Source organism: Callorhinus ursinus, unplaced genomic scaffold (assembly GCF_003265705.2).
Source record: "Callorhinus ursinus isolate GAN/ISIS: 27379988/994484 unplaced genomic scaffold, GSC_fseal_2.0 scaffold20, whole genome shotgun sequence".
NCBI classification, from domain to species: Eukaryota; Metazoa; Chordata; class Mammalia; order Carnivora; family Otariidae; genus Callorhinus; species Callorhinus ursinus.
In genome coordinates, this window is record NW_027397082.1 from 33,334,640 (window position 1) to 33,350,181 (window position 15,542).

The 15,542-nt window shown below is 40.7% G+C and overlaps 1 long non-coding RNA gene across 1 annotated transcript; it reads left to right on the forward strand.

Moving 5' to 3' along the window:
* The first annotated feature begins 82 nt into the window (after positions 1-82).
* LOC141374703 (uncharacterized) lies at positions 83-15,118 on the forward strand. Its single transcript, XR_012381787.1, has 3 exons — positions 83-490; positions 13,636-13,704; positions 15,055-15,118. It is a non-coding gene; the product is annotated as an uncharacterized lncRNA (long non-coding RNA).
* Positions 15,119-15,542: the final 424 nt, after the last annotated feature.

Below are 15,542 nucleotides of genomic sequence, written 5' to 3' on the forward strand. Positions count from 1 at the left end.
CCACCTCCGGGGCGGGGCCTCGGGCAGCCCACCCCCACGGCCCCTTCCGGGAGGGGCCTGCGCGTCGACGCGACCTGCTCAGAGGTGAGCTGGGTGCAAACCCGGCGCGCTCGGCTCGGCAAACCCCGGCCCGCCGCCAGGTGATTCGGCCTCTGCCCCGCGCCTCGCAGCAGCTGGGCTGAGGGGGAGCGTCCCGGCGCTGGCCGCCCCACCGGGCGAAAATCTCCCGTGCCTTGGGAGGTGGCGCCTGGGCCACAGCGGAGGCGCCCCTGCCGCTGCTCACCCGCCCTAGACGCCGAGACTTCTCGCCGAGGCCCGGGTGTTAGTGCGAGATCCCCGCGGCGTCCGGGCAGTTCTTACCCCTGCTCGCTGAGCCGCCGCGCAAACTGCATCTTTGCGGCGCCGCGACAATCGCCCAAACTTCCGTGGAACTGTCCCTCTGCCTCGCTGGCTCCTCAGCCGGGAGATGGCAGCACTGCGCCAGACCATGGTGAGTTCTGTGACCTCACAGAAAGCAAAGGTGTCAGGGAACCTAACTACCCACGGAAAGTGGGACGGACTAGGGTCCGAAGAAGGGCTGAGCGGCGGGAGGGAATGGCTTCTGAGTGGGCGACATTCATGACAGGACTCGAATGAGCTCGTAGTGACAGGTGAGAAGAGATGGGAGAAGTGGGTCCGGTCACCAGAATTGTTGCGAAGGCAGCCAGATGAGAGGGTCACATTGTTGGAGCACAGAGGGAGTGCAGAGCCCATTAGACTGAAGAAGGGAGATCCCTGAGGGACTGAAAGGGAAACCAGCCCTTGGGGGGCAGGGGATGCAGGGACAGAAGGTGACAGTCTCCGTGCTTTTCCCCAGGTTTTGGAGCATCTATTACACAAGTAAGATTGTAAAGAAAAAGAATTATGGCAAATCTGAGGGGGGAGAAGCTGATTCAGAACATACATTAGAAGATCCACAAAGCAAAACTTTTCTTTTGGTGAATATGGAAATGAGACATCAAATCCCTAATGTGAGCATTTATACAACTTTAGTGAAAGAGAAGATTAGAGGAAAATTTGTGGCCACAAATGGTTATCTTATGGGGGAAAATTGGTAAAAATAAATGAGTTAATAATTAACCTAAAAATATTTTTAAAAGAATAATAAAATGAAACCCAAAGAAAATGAAAGGGAGAATATTTTAGAGAAATAATAAATACAAAAAAATAGTAAAGTAGTAAAACAAAACCAAAAGCTCTAAGATTATTAATATAGATAATCTTCTAATGAAATTGATTGTAAAACAAGGCAGTCTTCCCAATCTTTTTATTATTATTATTATTACCTCCCCCTGGAGCTCTTTTTTTTAGTTATCTTAAACATCATTAGTTTGTGATGTAGTGTTCCATGATTCATTGTTTGCGTATAACACCAGGTGCTCCATGCAGAACATGTCCTCTTTAATACCCATCACCAGGCTAACCCATCCCCCCACACCCCTCCCCTCTAGAACCCTCCGTTTGTTTCTCAGAGTCCATAGTCTCTCATGGTTCGTCTCCCCTCCGATGTCCCCCCCTTCATTCTTCCCCTCCTGCTATCTTCTTTCTTTTTTAACATATAATGTATTATTTGTATCAGAGGTACAGATCTGTGATTCATCAGTCTTACACAATTCACAACGCTCACCATAGCACCTACCCTGCCCCATGTCTATCACCTAGACACCCCATCCCTCCCACAACCCACCACTGCAGCAACCCTCAGTTTGATTCCTAAGATTAAGAATTCCTCATATCAGTGAGGTCATATGATACATGTCTTTCTCTGACTTATTTCGCTCAGAATAATAGCCTCCAGTTCCATCCACATCATTGCAAATGGCAAGCTCTCATTCCTTTTGATGGGTGCATAATATTCCATTGTGTATATATATACCATATCTTCTTTATCCATTCATCTGTCAGTGGACATCTTGGCTCTTTTCACAGTTTACCTATTGTGGACATTGCCGCTATAAACATCAGGGTGCACATACCCCTTCAGATCCCTACATTTGTATCTTTGGGGTAAATACCCAGTAGTGCACGTTAGGTCCTATGGTAGCTCTATTTTCAACTTTTTAAGGAACCTCCATACTGTTTTCCACAGTGGTTGCACCAGCTTGCATTCCCACCAACAGTGTAGGAGGGTTCCCCTTTCTCCGCATCCCCGCCAACATCTGTCGTTTCCTGACTTGTTAATTGTAGCCATTCTGACTGGTGTGAGGTGATATCTCATTGAGGTTTTGATTTGGATTTCCCTGATGCCGAGCAATGTTGAGCACTTTTTCATGTGTCTGTTGGCCATTTGATGTCTTCTTTGGAAAAATCTCTGTTCTTGTCTTCTGCCCATTTCTTGATTGGATCATTTGTTCTTTGGGTGTTGAGTTTGATAAGTTCTTTATAGATTTTGGATACTAGCCCTTTATCTGATATGTCATTTGCAAATATCTTCTCCCATTCTGTCTGTTGTCTTTTGGTTTTGTTGACTGTTTCTTTCGCTGTGCAGAAGCTTTTTATCTTGATGAAGTCCCAATAGTTCATTTTTGCCCTGGCTTCCCTTGCCTTTGGCGATGTTTCTAGGAAGAAGTTGCTGCAGCTGAGGTTGAACAGGTTGCTGCCTGTGTTCTCCTTTAGGATGTTGGTGGACTCCTGTCTCACGTTGAGGTCTTTCAACCATTGGAGTCTATTTTTGTGTGTGGTGTAAGGAAATGGTCCAGTTTGATTCTTCTCCATGTGCTTTGTCGAAGACTAGTTGACCAGAGAGTTGAGGGGACATTTCTGGGCTCTCTACTCTGTTCCATTGATCTATGTGTCTGTTTTTGTGCCAGTACCATACTGTCTTGATGATGACAGGTTTGTAATAGAGCTGGAAGTCCGGAATTGTGATGCCGCCAGCTTTGCTTTTCTTTTTCAACATTTCTCCCGCTATTCAGGGTCTTTTCTGGTTCCATACAAATTTTAGGATTATTTGTTCCATTTCTTTGAAAAAAGTGGATGGTATTTTGATGGGGATTGCATTGAATGTGTAGATTGCTCTAGGTAGCGTTGACATCTTCACAATGTTTGTTCTTCCAATCCATGAGCATGGAACATTTTTCCATTTCTTTGTGTCTTCCTCAATTTCTTTCACAAGTATTTTATAGTTTTGAGTACAGATCCTTTCCCTCTTTGATTAGATTTATTCTTAGGCATCTTATGGTTTTGGGTGCATTGTAAATGGCATCGACTCCTTAATTTCCCTCTCTTCTGTCTTGTTGTTGGTGTATATGAATGCCACTGATTTCTGTGCATTGATTTTATATCCTGCCAGTTTACTGAATTCCTGTATGAGTTCTAGCAGTTTTGGGGTGGAGTCTTTTGGGTTTTCCACATAAAGTATCATATCATCTGCAAACAGTGAGAGTTTGACTTCCTCCTTGCAGATTTGGATGCCTTTGATTTCTTTTTGTTGTCTGGTTGCTGTGGCTAGGACTTCTAATACTGTGTTGAATGGCAGTGGTGATAGTGGACATCCCTGCCGCGTTCCTGACCTTAGGGGGAAAGGTCTCAGTTTTTCCCCATTGAGAAGGATATTCGCTGTAGGTTTTTCATAGATGGCTTTTATGATATTGAGGTAGGTACCCTCTATCCCTATACTCTGAAGAGTTTTGATCAAGAAAGGATGCTGTACTTTGTCAAATCCTTTTTCTGCATCTGTTGAGAGGATCATATGATTCTTGTTCTTTCTTTTGTTAATATATTGTATCACGTTGACTGATTTGCGGATGTTGAACCAACCTTGCAGCCCAGGGATAAATCCCACTTGGTCATGATGAATAATGCTTTTAATGTACTGTTGGATCCTACTGGCTAGTATTTTGATGAGAATTTTTGCATCCATGTTCATCAAGGATATTGGTCTCTAATTCTCCTTTTTGATGGGGTCTTTGTTTTGGAGATCAAGGTAATGGTGGCATCATAAAATGAGTTTGGAAGTTTTCCTTCCATTTCTATTTTTTGGAACAGTTTCAGGAGAATAAGTATTAATTCTTGTTTAAATGTTTGGTAGAATTCCCCTGGGAAGCCATCTGGCCCTGGGCTTTTGTTTGTTGGGAGATTTTTGATGACTGCTTCAGTTTCCTTAGTGGTTATAGGTCTGTTCAGGTTTTCTTTTTCTTCTTGGTTCAATTTTGGTAGTTGATACATCTCTAGGAAAGCATCCATTTCTTCCAGATTATCTAATTTGCTGGCATAGAGTTGCTCATAATATGTTCTTATAATTGTTTGTATTTCCTTAGTGTTGGTTGTGATCTCTCCTCTTTCATTCATGATTTTGTTGATTTGGGTCATTTCTCTTTTCTTTTTGATCAGTCTGGCCAGGGGTTTATCAATCTTATTAATTCTTTCAAAGAACCAACTCCCTGTTTCGTTGAACTGTTCTACTGTTCTTTTGGTTTCTATTTCATTGATTTCTGCTCTGATCTTTATTATTTCTCTTCTCTTGCTGGGTTTAGGCTTTTTTTGCTGTTCTTTCTCCAGCTCCTTTAGGTGTAGGGTTAGGTTGTGTATTTGAGACCTCTCTTGTTTCTTGAGAAAGGCTTGTATTGCTATATACTTTCCTCTCAGGACTGCCTTTGCTGCATCCCTAAGATTTTGAACAGTTGTGTTTTCATTTTCATTGATTTCCATGAATATTTTTAATTCTCCTTTAATTTTCTGGTTGACCCATTCATTCTTTAGTAGGATGCTCTTTAGCCTCCATGTATTTGAGTTCTTTCTGACTTTCCACTTGTGATTGAGTTCTAGTTTCAAAGCACTGTGGTCTGAAAATATGCAGAGAATAATCCCAATCTTTTGGTACCAGTTGAGACCTGATTTGTGACCTAGGATGTGATCTATTCTGGAGAATGTTCCATGAGCACTAGAGAAGAATGTGTATTCCGTTGCTTTGGGATGGAATGTTCTGAATATGTCTATGAAGTCCATTTGGTCCAGTGTATCATTTAAAGTCTTTATTTCCTTGTTGATCTTTTGCTTCGATTATCTGTCCATTTCAGTCAGGGGGGTGTTAAAGTGCCCCACTATTATTGTATTGTTGTCAATGTGTTTCTTTCCTTTTGTTATTAATTGCCTTATCTAATTGGCTGCTCCCATGTTAGGGGCATAGATATTTACAATTGTTAGATCTTGTTGAATAAACCCTTTAAGTAGGATATAGTGTCCTTCCTTATCTCTTATTACAGTCTTTGTTTTAAAATCTAATTTGTCTGATATAAGGATTGCCACCCCAGCTTTCTTTTGGTGTCCGTTAGCACGGTAAATGGTTTTTCATCCCTTCACTTTCAATGTGGAGGTGTCTTTGGGTCTAAAATAAGTCTCTTGCAGACAGCATATCGATGGGTCTTGTTTTTTTCTCCAGTCTGATAGCCTGTGTCTTTTGATTGGGGCATTTAACCCATTTACATTCAGGGTAACTATTGAAAGATATGAATTTAGTGCCATTGTATTGCCTGTCAGGTGACTGTTACTGTATATTGTCTTTGTTCCTTTCTGGTCTATGTTACTTTTAGGCTCTCTCTTTGCTTAGAGGACCCCTTTCAATATTTCTTGGAGGGCTGGTTTCGTGTTTGCAGATTCCTTTAGTTTTTGTTTGTCCTGGAAGCTTTTTATGTCTCCTTCTATTTTCCATGAGAGCCTAGCTGGATATAGTATTCTTGGCTGCATATTTTTCTCATTTATTGCTCTGAATAGATCTTGCCAGTCCTTTCTGACCTGCCAGGTCTCTGTGGATAGGTCTGTTGCCAATCTAATGTTTCTACCATTGTAGGTTACAGATCTCTTCTCCTGAGCTGCTTTCAGGATTTTCTCTTTGTCTCTGAGTCTCATAAGTTTTACTATTAGATGTCAGGGAGTTGACCTATTTTTATTGATTTTGAGAGGGGTTCTCTGTGCCTCCTGGATTTTGATGCCTGTTTCCTTCCCCACTTTAGTGAAGTTCTCTGCTATAATTTGCTCCAATATACCTTCTGCCCCTCTCTCTCTTTCTTCTTCCTCTGGGATCCCAATTATTCTAATATTGTTTCATCTTATGGAATCGCCTATCTCTCAAATTCTGCCCTCGTAATCCAGTAGTTGTTTATCTCTCTTTTTCTCAGCTTCTTTATTTTCCATCATTTGGTCTTCTATATCACTAATTCCCTCTTCTGCCTCATTTACTGTAGCAGTTAGAGCCTCCATTTTTGATTGCACCTCATTAGTAGCCTTTTTGATTTCGACTTGGTCACATTTTAGTTCTTTTATTTCTCCAGAAAGGGTTTCTCTAATATCTTCCATGCTTTTTTCAAGTCCAGCTAGTATCTTTAAAATCATCATTCTGAACTCTAGTTCTGACATCTTACTAATGTCCATATTGATTAGGTCCCTGGCAGTCGGTACTGGCCTCTTGTTCTTTTTGTTGAGGTGAATTTTTCCATCTTGTCATTTTGTCCTGAGGAGAATAGATGAATGAGAGAACAAAATGCTAACGGGGTAACAATGTCCCCAGAAAAAATACATTAAACAAATCAGAAAAGACCTTTTAGAAAGTGGTCAGTTTTCTGTTCAGATAGTTGTTGCTATTCCTTTCTTCGATCTGTCGAGTTAGTAGGTGTTCAGAATGGTTTGAACCCTATCCAGCTGAATTCCTGGGGCCAGACAAAATCCAGGTCTCCTACTCCTCCGCCATCTTGCTCCTCTATGAGCATTTCCATTCTTTTTTTTTTTTTGCTCCTGTGACTGGATAACTTCAAATGCCCTATCTTCTAGTTCACTGACTGTTTTTTTCTGCTTCTTTGAGTCTGTTACTGAACTCCTCTGTTGAATACTTCAGTTCAGTCATTGTATTCTTTAGCTCTAGGATTTCTGTATATTTTTATGGTTTCTATTTCTTTGTTGAATTATTTCCATCGTTTTAAATTTGTTAAGACTTGTTTTGTGGCTTAACATGTAATCTGCCTTGGAGAATATTACACAAACACTTGAGGAAAATGCATTTTGCTCTTGTCACATAGAGTGTTCTCTACATATCTGTTAGGTACAACTAGTTTACACTGTTGTTCACATCTTTGGTTCCCTTATTTATCTATTTCCTTATATTTTGTCCAGTTTTTCTATCCATTTTTGAAAGTAGAATATTGAAGTCTTCAACTTCTATTGTAGAGATTTCTAATTCCCTCTTAAATTCTGTCAGTGTTAGCCTCATAACTTTTGGAGCTCTGATGTTTTGTGCATATCTGTTTATAAATGTTTTATTTTCTTGAATATTTTGCCCTTTTATGAATATACAATGTCCTTCTTTGCCATTTATAACAGTTTCTTACTTAATGTCTCTTTTGTCTAATATAGTTATTCTAGCTCTCTTTGGGTTTCTGTTTGCCTTGAATATCTTTCTGTACTTTCACTTTCAACCTGTTTGTGTCCTTACATCTAAAGTGAGTCTCTTGTAGACAGCATATACTTAGATCTTTCTTTCATCTATTCTGCCAATCTATCCCTTTGGTCTGGATAGTTTAATCCATTTACATTTAAAATAATTATTATATAGAAGGACTTCTGCCATTTTGCTATTTACTTTATGTATGTTTTCTAGATTTTTGCTTCTTATTTTCTCCTTTTCTGCCCACTTCTGAGAAGGGAACCAAAACTTATTACTACAAAATAAAATAATCAATTTTTGATTCCCTTCTTATTTCCTTTGTGAATATTCTATTATAGATATTTTCTCTATGATTACATGAGCATTAACTGTAACGTGCTAAAGCTATAACAATCTAATTCTAATTAATGCCATCTTAACTTTAATCACACACAAGAACTCTGCTTCTTTACTGCTGCAACCCCCCCTTGTGTCAATGTCACAAATTGCATCTTTGTACATTGTGTGCCCAATAACATAGATTTATCATGACTTTAATGCATTTCTTTTGAATTCTGAAGAGAATAAATGTTCAGTTACAAACCAAGATTATAATAATGCTAGCTTTTATTTTTTTCACCATTCTTAAAATTTTATTTTCTCTCTTTTTTTAATTTTTTATTGTTATGTTAATCACCATACATCATTAGTTTTTGATGTAGTGTTCCGTGATTCATTGTTTGTGCATAACACCCAGTGCTCCACACTGAACATGCCCTCTTTAATACCCATCACCAGGCTAACCCATCCCCCCACCCCCTCCCCTCTAAAAACCTCAGTTTGTTTTTCAGAGTCCATCGTCTCTTATGGTTCGTCTCCCCCTCCGACTTACTCCCCTTCATTCTTCCCCTCCTGCTATCTTCTTCTTTTTTTTTTCTTAACATATATTGCAATATTTTTGTTTCAGAAGTACCGATCTGTGATTCAACAGTCTTGCACAATTCACAGCGTTCACCATAGCACATACCCTCCCCAATGTCTATCACCCAGCCACCCCATCCCTCCCACCCCCCACCACTCCAGCAACCCTCAGTTTGTTTCCTGAGGTTAAGAATTCCTCATATCAGCGAGGTCATATGATACATGTCTTTCTCTGATTGACTTATTTCACTCATAATGCTAGCTTTTATATTTGCTCTTGTATTTATCTTTACCAGAAAGATAAATCTTGATCTTTTTATGTTCATATGACTTCAAGTTATTATTTAGTGTCCTTCTATTTTAATTTGTATGACTCCTTTAACTGTAGGTGTGGGGCAGGTTCAATGGAAATGAACTCCCTTAGCTTTTGTTTATCTGTGAATGTCTAAATTTCTCCCTCACCTATGGAGTTTTATAGAATTTGGCATTCTCACTTGACTTTCTTTTTCTTTCAGCACTCTAAATATTTCCTCTACTACCTTCTGACCTCACAGGTATCTGATGAGAAACAACCTTACTGAAGACTACTTGTATGTTACAAGTCTTTCTTCCTGCTCAGGATTCTCTTGTTGTCTTTGTCTTTCAACAGTTTTATTATAATGTGTCTTAGAATGGGTCTTTAATTTATCACAATTGAAGTTAGTCAAAGTTCTTGGATTTGTTGGTTTATATATTTTATCTAATCTTGGATTTTAAAAAAAATTTAGTTCCAGTATAGTTAACATACAGTGTTATATTAGATGCAGGTGTACAATATAGTGATTCAACAATTCTATACTTTATTCAGTGTTCATCAAAATAAGTGTACTTTTAATCCCCTTCACCTATTTCACCCATACCCCCACCCACCTCCCCTCTGGTAATCATCTGTTTATTCTCTATAGTTAAGATTCTGTTTTTTGGTTTGACTCTCCTTTTCCTTTGTTTGTTTGTTTCTTCAATTCCACATATGAATGAAATCATATGCTATTTTTCTTTCTCTGACTGACTTATTTCACTTAGCATCATACTCTCTAGATCTATCTATATTGTTGCAAGTGGCAAGATTTCAGTGTTTTTTATGGCTGAATAATATTCAATTTGGGACATGTGTTGCTGCTATTTCTTCAAAAAATGTTTCTGCTCTTTTCTCTTAGCTCTTTCTCGGATTCCCACAATGTATATGTTGTTCTGCTTGATGGTTTCATATAGGTCCCAAAGATGCTGATCACTTTTCATTCTTTTTTCTTTCCACTTCTGACACTTAAAAATTTTAATTATCCTATCCTCAGCTTCCCTGACATTTTGCTGTGTATGCTCAAATCTGCTATTGAATCACTCTAATAAATTTTTCAATAAAATTATTGCACATTTCACCTTCAGATTTCTGGGGGTTTTTAATAATTAGTTTTTTGTTGGTGTCCTCATTTTTTTCATATATCATTTTCCTGATTCCCTTTATTTCTTAGTCCTTATTTTTCTCTTACCTCTGAGCATATTTAAGGTAGTCGCTTTAAGCCTTTGTCTACTCAGTCTGATGCCCTGGCTTCCTCAGGAATGGTTTCTGTAAATTTATATTTAGTTCCTTTGAAAGACCCATGTTCTCCTAGTTTTTTGTATGTTTTGTGATTTACTTTTGTTGAAAATTGGGTGTTTTGATATTTTAATGTGATAGTCTAGAAATCAGAATTCCCCATGGGTACTGGGCTGCTTTTGCTTTTTTTATCTATTGTAGAAGTGTGTAGATTTCCATTTCTTTTGAGGGCTTTACAAACAGTTTTTTGCAAAGAATATAAGAATATCCTTGTTGTATGTGATTACTGGAATTTTTGTTCCTTTAGCTTATATTCAGCTAAGGTTTTGACAGAGATTTCCTTGAATGCCAGGAGCTAGAACAAACATAAAACAGCACAAAAATTTAAAACAAAACACAGAAAACAAACACATCAACCAGCGTTTGCAAATGGTTCTTTGCTGGGCATTCCTTTACCACTTAGTTAGGTTTGCTCAGAGCCTAGAGATCAGTCCAAAGTGAAAGCTTAAGGTTTCTTGGGGATTTTTCTAAGCATGCTTCAGACAGGCTTTTTTTTTTTTTTAAGATTATTTATTTGAGAGAGAGATGGAGAGACCACAGTGGGGGAGGAGCAGAGGGAGAGGGGAGAGAAACTCAAGCAAACTCCATGCTGAGTGCAGAACCCAACGCAGGGCTTGATCTCACGACCCTGAGATCATGACCTGAGCCAAAACCAAGAGTCAGACACTAAACTGACTGCACCACTCAGGTGCCCCTGTGGCTTTTTAAATGTACCTGTGTCCACAACTGTTTTTGAACCCTCTAATTGACCCCAGCCAGGGGTCAGATTGACCCAGACAGGTTAGAAGAGATGTGCACAATAATTGTAAGGTCTGCACTGCTTTCTCTGGTTCAAGGACAGCTTGGAACTGGGCTATTAATCAAGACCAAAACTGCCACCAGGCTAGAAGGAGAGTGAGGGAAGTGTGATTAAAAATGCCACAAACCTTACCTATCATTTTGAAGATGGCTGTTTCTTGATTGGGCATTTACTTTATTGCTATAAACCTTTGATTATTTTGTAGAGCTCCTACAGAGCAGAAAGTTGGTACAGAAAGCTTCTGTTGTTTTGTTTTGTTTTGATGTTACTACTGGCAAAGAAGGCTTGGAGTTTCAGAATCTGCCCTTTTGTTGACATCCTCCATGCTACTAGTTTTTATTTGTACTTTCATTTTTTTCATTTGTCAAGAAATTCTTGAACATAAGTTTAAAACCAAACATATTGCAAACTTCACAACAAAAACTTGAGGATCCTGCATCCCTCCTCCCCACATTTGATCCCATTTCTCAGAAACAGCCATTACAAATCTTCCAGATTTTTCTCATTTTAATTAGAAATCAATTCTAAATTAAATTAATTTAGTTAATTAAATTAGTTATAAATTAATTTATAATAACATGCTAATACAGTTGCTGCTTCTTGCTGTTTGAGGTTTCCTCATTTTCTATTGACTTCTGACTATGAAAGAAGAGAATTTAGCTTTCTTATAGTTCAGCTGTCCTACTTGAATCTTGCCCACCTTTTCCATTCCCCCAGCATAGTGATATCACTAAGATATTTTGGACTCAAGCTTCAGCAGTAGAGATGCCCTCAAATGTCTGGTGATTTCCATCTCTCCGTTCTCATTTAAGTGTGGGATGCTAAAACATGATTGGAGCTGGAACTCCATGTAGTTGTTCCATACTCGTGTTCCATACTGCCTCTCTCCTAAGGACCTGTAGGTCCCTGTGGTTCTTCCCACTGCCCACAAGCACTCACATTCTTCTGTGTTCTAGAGGCTAGACATTCCTTCAAATAATCATAAGCTAGAAACTTTCCCAGGGCAGGTAAGGTGGGTTGAAGACTCTTGTTTCCTGTGAATCTTCTTTGGAAGATCCTCTTCACTCTGGGGGAAAGCAGGGGAGAGTAGTAATGAGAAGGAAAGTGGGAAGTGTTACCATTAGTTAAGAAAGGGATTGTCTTCCTTGCAATTTAGCATGGCGCTTCTGTGAGAAAGTTGGTATTGTGGGTAAGTTGTCAGAGTCTATTGCTATACTCCTAGCAATTGTTGGCACAGCAGTATCACCCCAGTCCCCCAAGTCCAATGGGGAGAGCATGGGATTTACAGCTAGATTTGGGTTCAGATCCATGCTACCCATGAAAATTGTGCCAAATTCCTTGACCTGTGAGAGCCTACTTTTTCATCTGTAAAATGGGAATAATGCTAATATCATTGGGTTGATTCAGAATTGGAAATCATGCATATAAAGTGCTTCATATATATGTGCCCCATGAATGATAATCCTGACATAGTTGGAATCATCTATCCTTAATTTCCTTACCATCTGTTGATAATTTTAGATGAAACTTAGAAGAGGCAGTAAGAATGGTAGAGAGGAGAAGGATGCTCTTGGGTATGTGAGAATCATACATATAAACATGATGTTTAGGATGTTTATTGACATAATCATCACTGGAGGAAAGAGGAAGGGCCTCTTTGTGGGTTCCTCAAATTCATATGAGACAGGAAAGACATGAACTGTCATAGATCCAGAAAAAGAGTCCAGGCTAGGGCATCAGACTGTTTCACCCCTAACATCAGCAGGATCTTGACCAAGACACTTAGTGAACCTCACATTTGCCAATCACAAACTTGAATTAGTACAGAACTATAGAGATGTTGGATTGCAAAGATCTTTGAACCCTGGATTGGTAGGGCACATTTAAGGGCTTCCCATCTAGACAGAAGGGGACATCATAAGCCTCCAGCCCCCTTCAGCATCTTTACCATCCAGGAACTAAAGTGAGCCAATGAGTAAGAAACTAAAAATAGGGAGAGGAAGGATCTGTGGCTTTCCTTGCTGGTCAGGCCATGATGGCAACAGAACATCAGTGTCCCAGGTCTGTTCCTATCTCTCCCCTTGCAGTGGTGCTGGAATAGGCCTTTCATGTCTAGAGTGGCTCAGCTTTGAAGGATGAAGGGAAATAAAATAGTCTGAGTAGCACATCCTTCCGGGCCTGAGGTGCAGGCTCCTATTGGGAATGTCTCTTCCTGCTCTGTGAGTGCTGGAAAACATGAAGGTGTGAGCAGAACTTTTGTGTGTCATGAGGGATGGTTGGCAGATCTGACTTAGGCTTACAAATGGATCCCAACCTAAGGAGGTATGTCAGGATAGTCTGATGCCTAAGAATCCAGAGTTCAGCAGAAGATTACAGGACTGGCTTGGGTCACTCTCTGAGGCTGGATCTGTTGCTTCCAAGAGGTATGTAATGGAATGTGGTGCCAAAAGCCCTGTCTTGCACTCCACTATACATCTTTAAAGAGTAGAAGAGGAGCAGACAGCTGTTAATGGCTATTCCAAAGGAAAGTGGAGGACTAAGAGAGCCAACATATCAGAATCAAAATGTGTTTTCCAACAAATGCATCCTCCTTCATTTCTTGTCCACCTACCATAACCACCCACCATAACCAAACCAACCACCCTGGTTTGCCACTTAAAGTCCTTCCTCCCTGGAAGTCACTTGGTCCCAAGCATATGGGTCTGGTTATTCAACCTTCCCACCATTCACACTGATGAAAGTCACCACCAGAGTGACCCGAGGGTGTGTGGCAGACTTCAGTTATGTGGGATAAGGAGGAGCTTGCTAAAGGGACTATGGGAGGTAGGGGGCAGAAACTTCCCACCCAGTGTATATGCCTCATCCCTCTGACTCAAGTCTTTGTTTTAGGTCAGACAGTGTGAACAATTGGAAGGACATTTACGCATTTGTGGATGATGTGGTGAAGGAGTTTCCAAAGTAAGGCTCTCCATGCTACAGGATGTTTTCCTCTGACAGGAAGATACACAGCTGCTTAGATTCAGTGGGCCTGGGAGTCCCTCAGGCCAGAAGCACAGTGCCCACAATGGTGTTCTGAAGCAGGAAAGAAGGAAAGTCAAATTGTCCCATTGGTTCTCAGCAGCATTTGCTGGCTCTTGCCTGAGAATCAGGCCACATTAAAGGGGATACAGTCTGCTTCTGAGAACCATACCAGCTTGGAAAGGAAGTTAAAGCATGCTGACCAGTAACTCAGTAACTGAACACCTGGTTAAATGATGCCAATGGCCAAGAGAAAGGGACAAAAGTCTTGCATGGCAATATAAAGGAAAAAACAAGAATTCCTAGAGAAAAAGTCAAGGATAATTACCTAGAAGATGTGGAAATTTGAACTAGGCCTTGAAGAATGGGGAAAGACAGGGTAACAGGAACCATCAAAGAGACTTCTTGTGGAGTGAATGGTCTGTTTGGTGGTAGAGTGGGTATAGTCAGGAGAAGACTGGGAGATGAGGCTGGACAAGTCAACGTGGAGCCAATAATATATGGGCTCTTAATGCCAGGCCACAGGATTTGAATTTCCTACTGGGAGCTATAAAGAGGTATAGAATTCTTGAGTAGGGGTCTCACATGATTAAGGATGTGCTTCAGGAAAATAAGTCTGTTAATAAGTGGATAAAATGAGTTGGAGGAAGAGCCAAGAGCAAAGAGCTCAGCTAGGGACCTATTGTAACAATTTATCTCAATGATACTGAGGGTCAGCAGACCAGATGACAGTAGCCAGAGGATGGAAAGGAAGGGATACATATAAATGGCTGCCAAGAAAGAGAATAATTTTTTTGACAAGAGAATGAGGTGAGGAAGGATTTAGGAGGAAAGGGAATGAAGGTCCAAAGAATGTTACAGTAGAAGAGAGGCCAGGGGTGAGCCCCTCATACAGGAATGTGAAGGTGTTTATTTCTTTGTGATGTACTGTGCATATACCTCTGTGTGTGTTTCTGTGTGTGTGTGTGTGTGTGTGTGTGTGTGTGTGTGTGTGTGTGTGTATCTTTTGGAATGCATTCTTTAAGAATTAAAGAATGGAGCAGGATGCCATCTTGGCTTTCTATTCTAAGGAGGTCACACATCTTACAGGCCTCAGAATTTTTCACTACATTTATGGGAACTTCCAGTGTTTGGGAAATGAGACTGAAAGTAGAAGAGTTGTAGTGGAAAGTGTGGAAAATGACATAGACCCCCCTCACTGGCTGCAGTGAACCCTGTTTTTTTGAGCTTTATTGGCATCATTTTAAGCCTGTGTTGATGGCTTCTCACAAGCACGTGCTCCCTCCCCAGCTTGAAAAATGCGGATGTCCTTCATCACCTACTCCACACAGGGCCACACCCTTATGAAGCTCACCTCAGACAGGTAAGCACTGATTTGATCCCCCATGGCAGACACAGAAGAGCCAAGTCTCAGGGAGAGCCAGGAAGCTGAAGAGTTCCCTGAAACCACATTGGGAAGGCCAATGGAGTGCAGGCTGAGCTGGCTTGACCTCCACTCATTGTGCACCCTGACCCCCAGATCTGGCTCCCTAGCCCTCTCTGAGCCCTGGCTGCACTGACATTGGCAGACTATATGCTGCTAGACCATCTCCGCCCCTCTAAGCCCTGACCTACAGCTGTCCTGAGTTCTTCCCTCCACACTCTTTGATTTTCTTAGAATGGGCTATATGTGAGGACTCCCAGGATTGTATGGAGCAGATGTGCAGGTCCTTTATGAACAGTGACCTGTGTTTTGTGTCACTCTCTGCCCTGGTCCAGTGTGGGAGGAGGGGTGGATG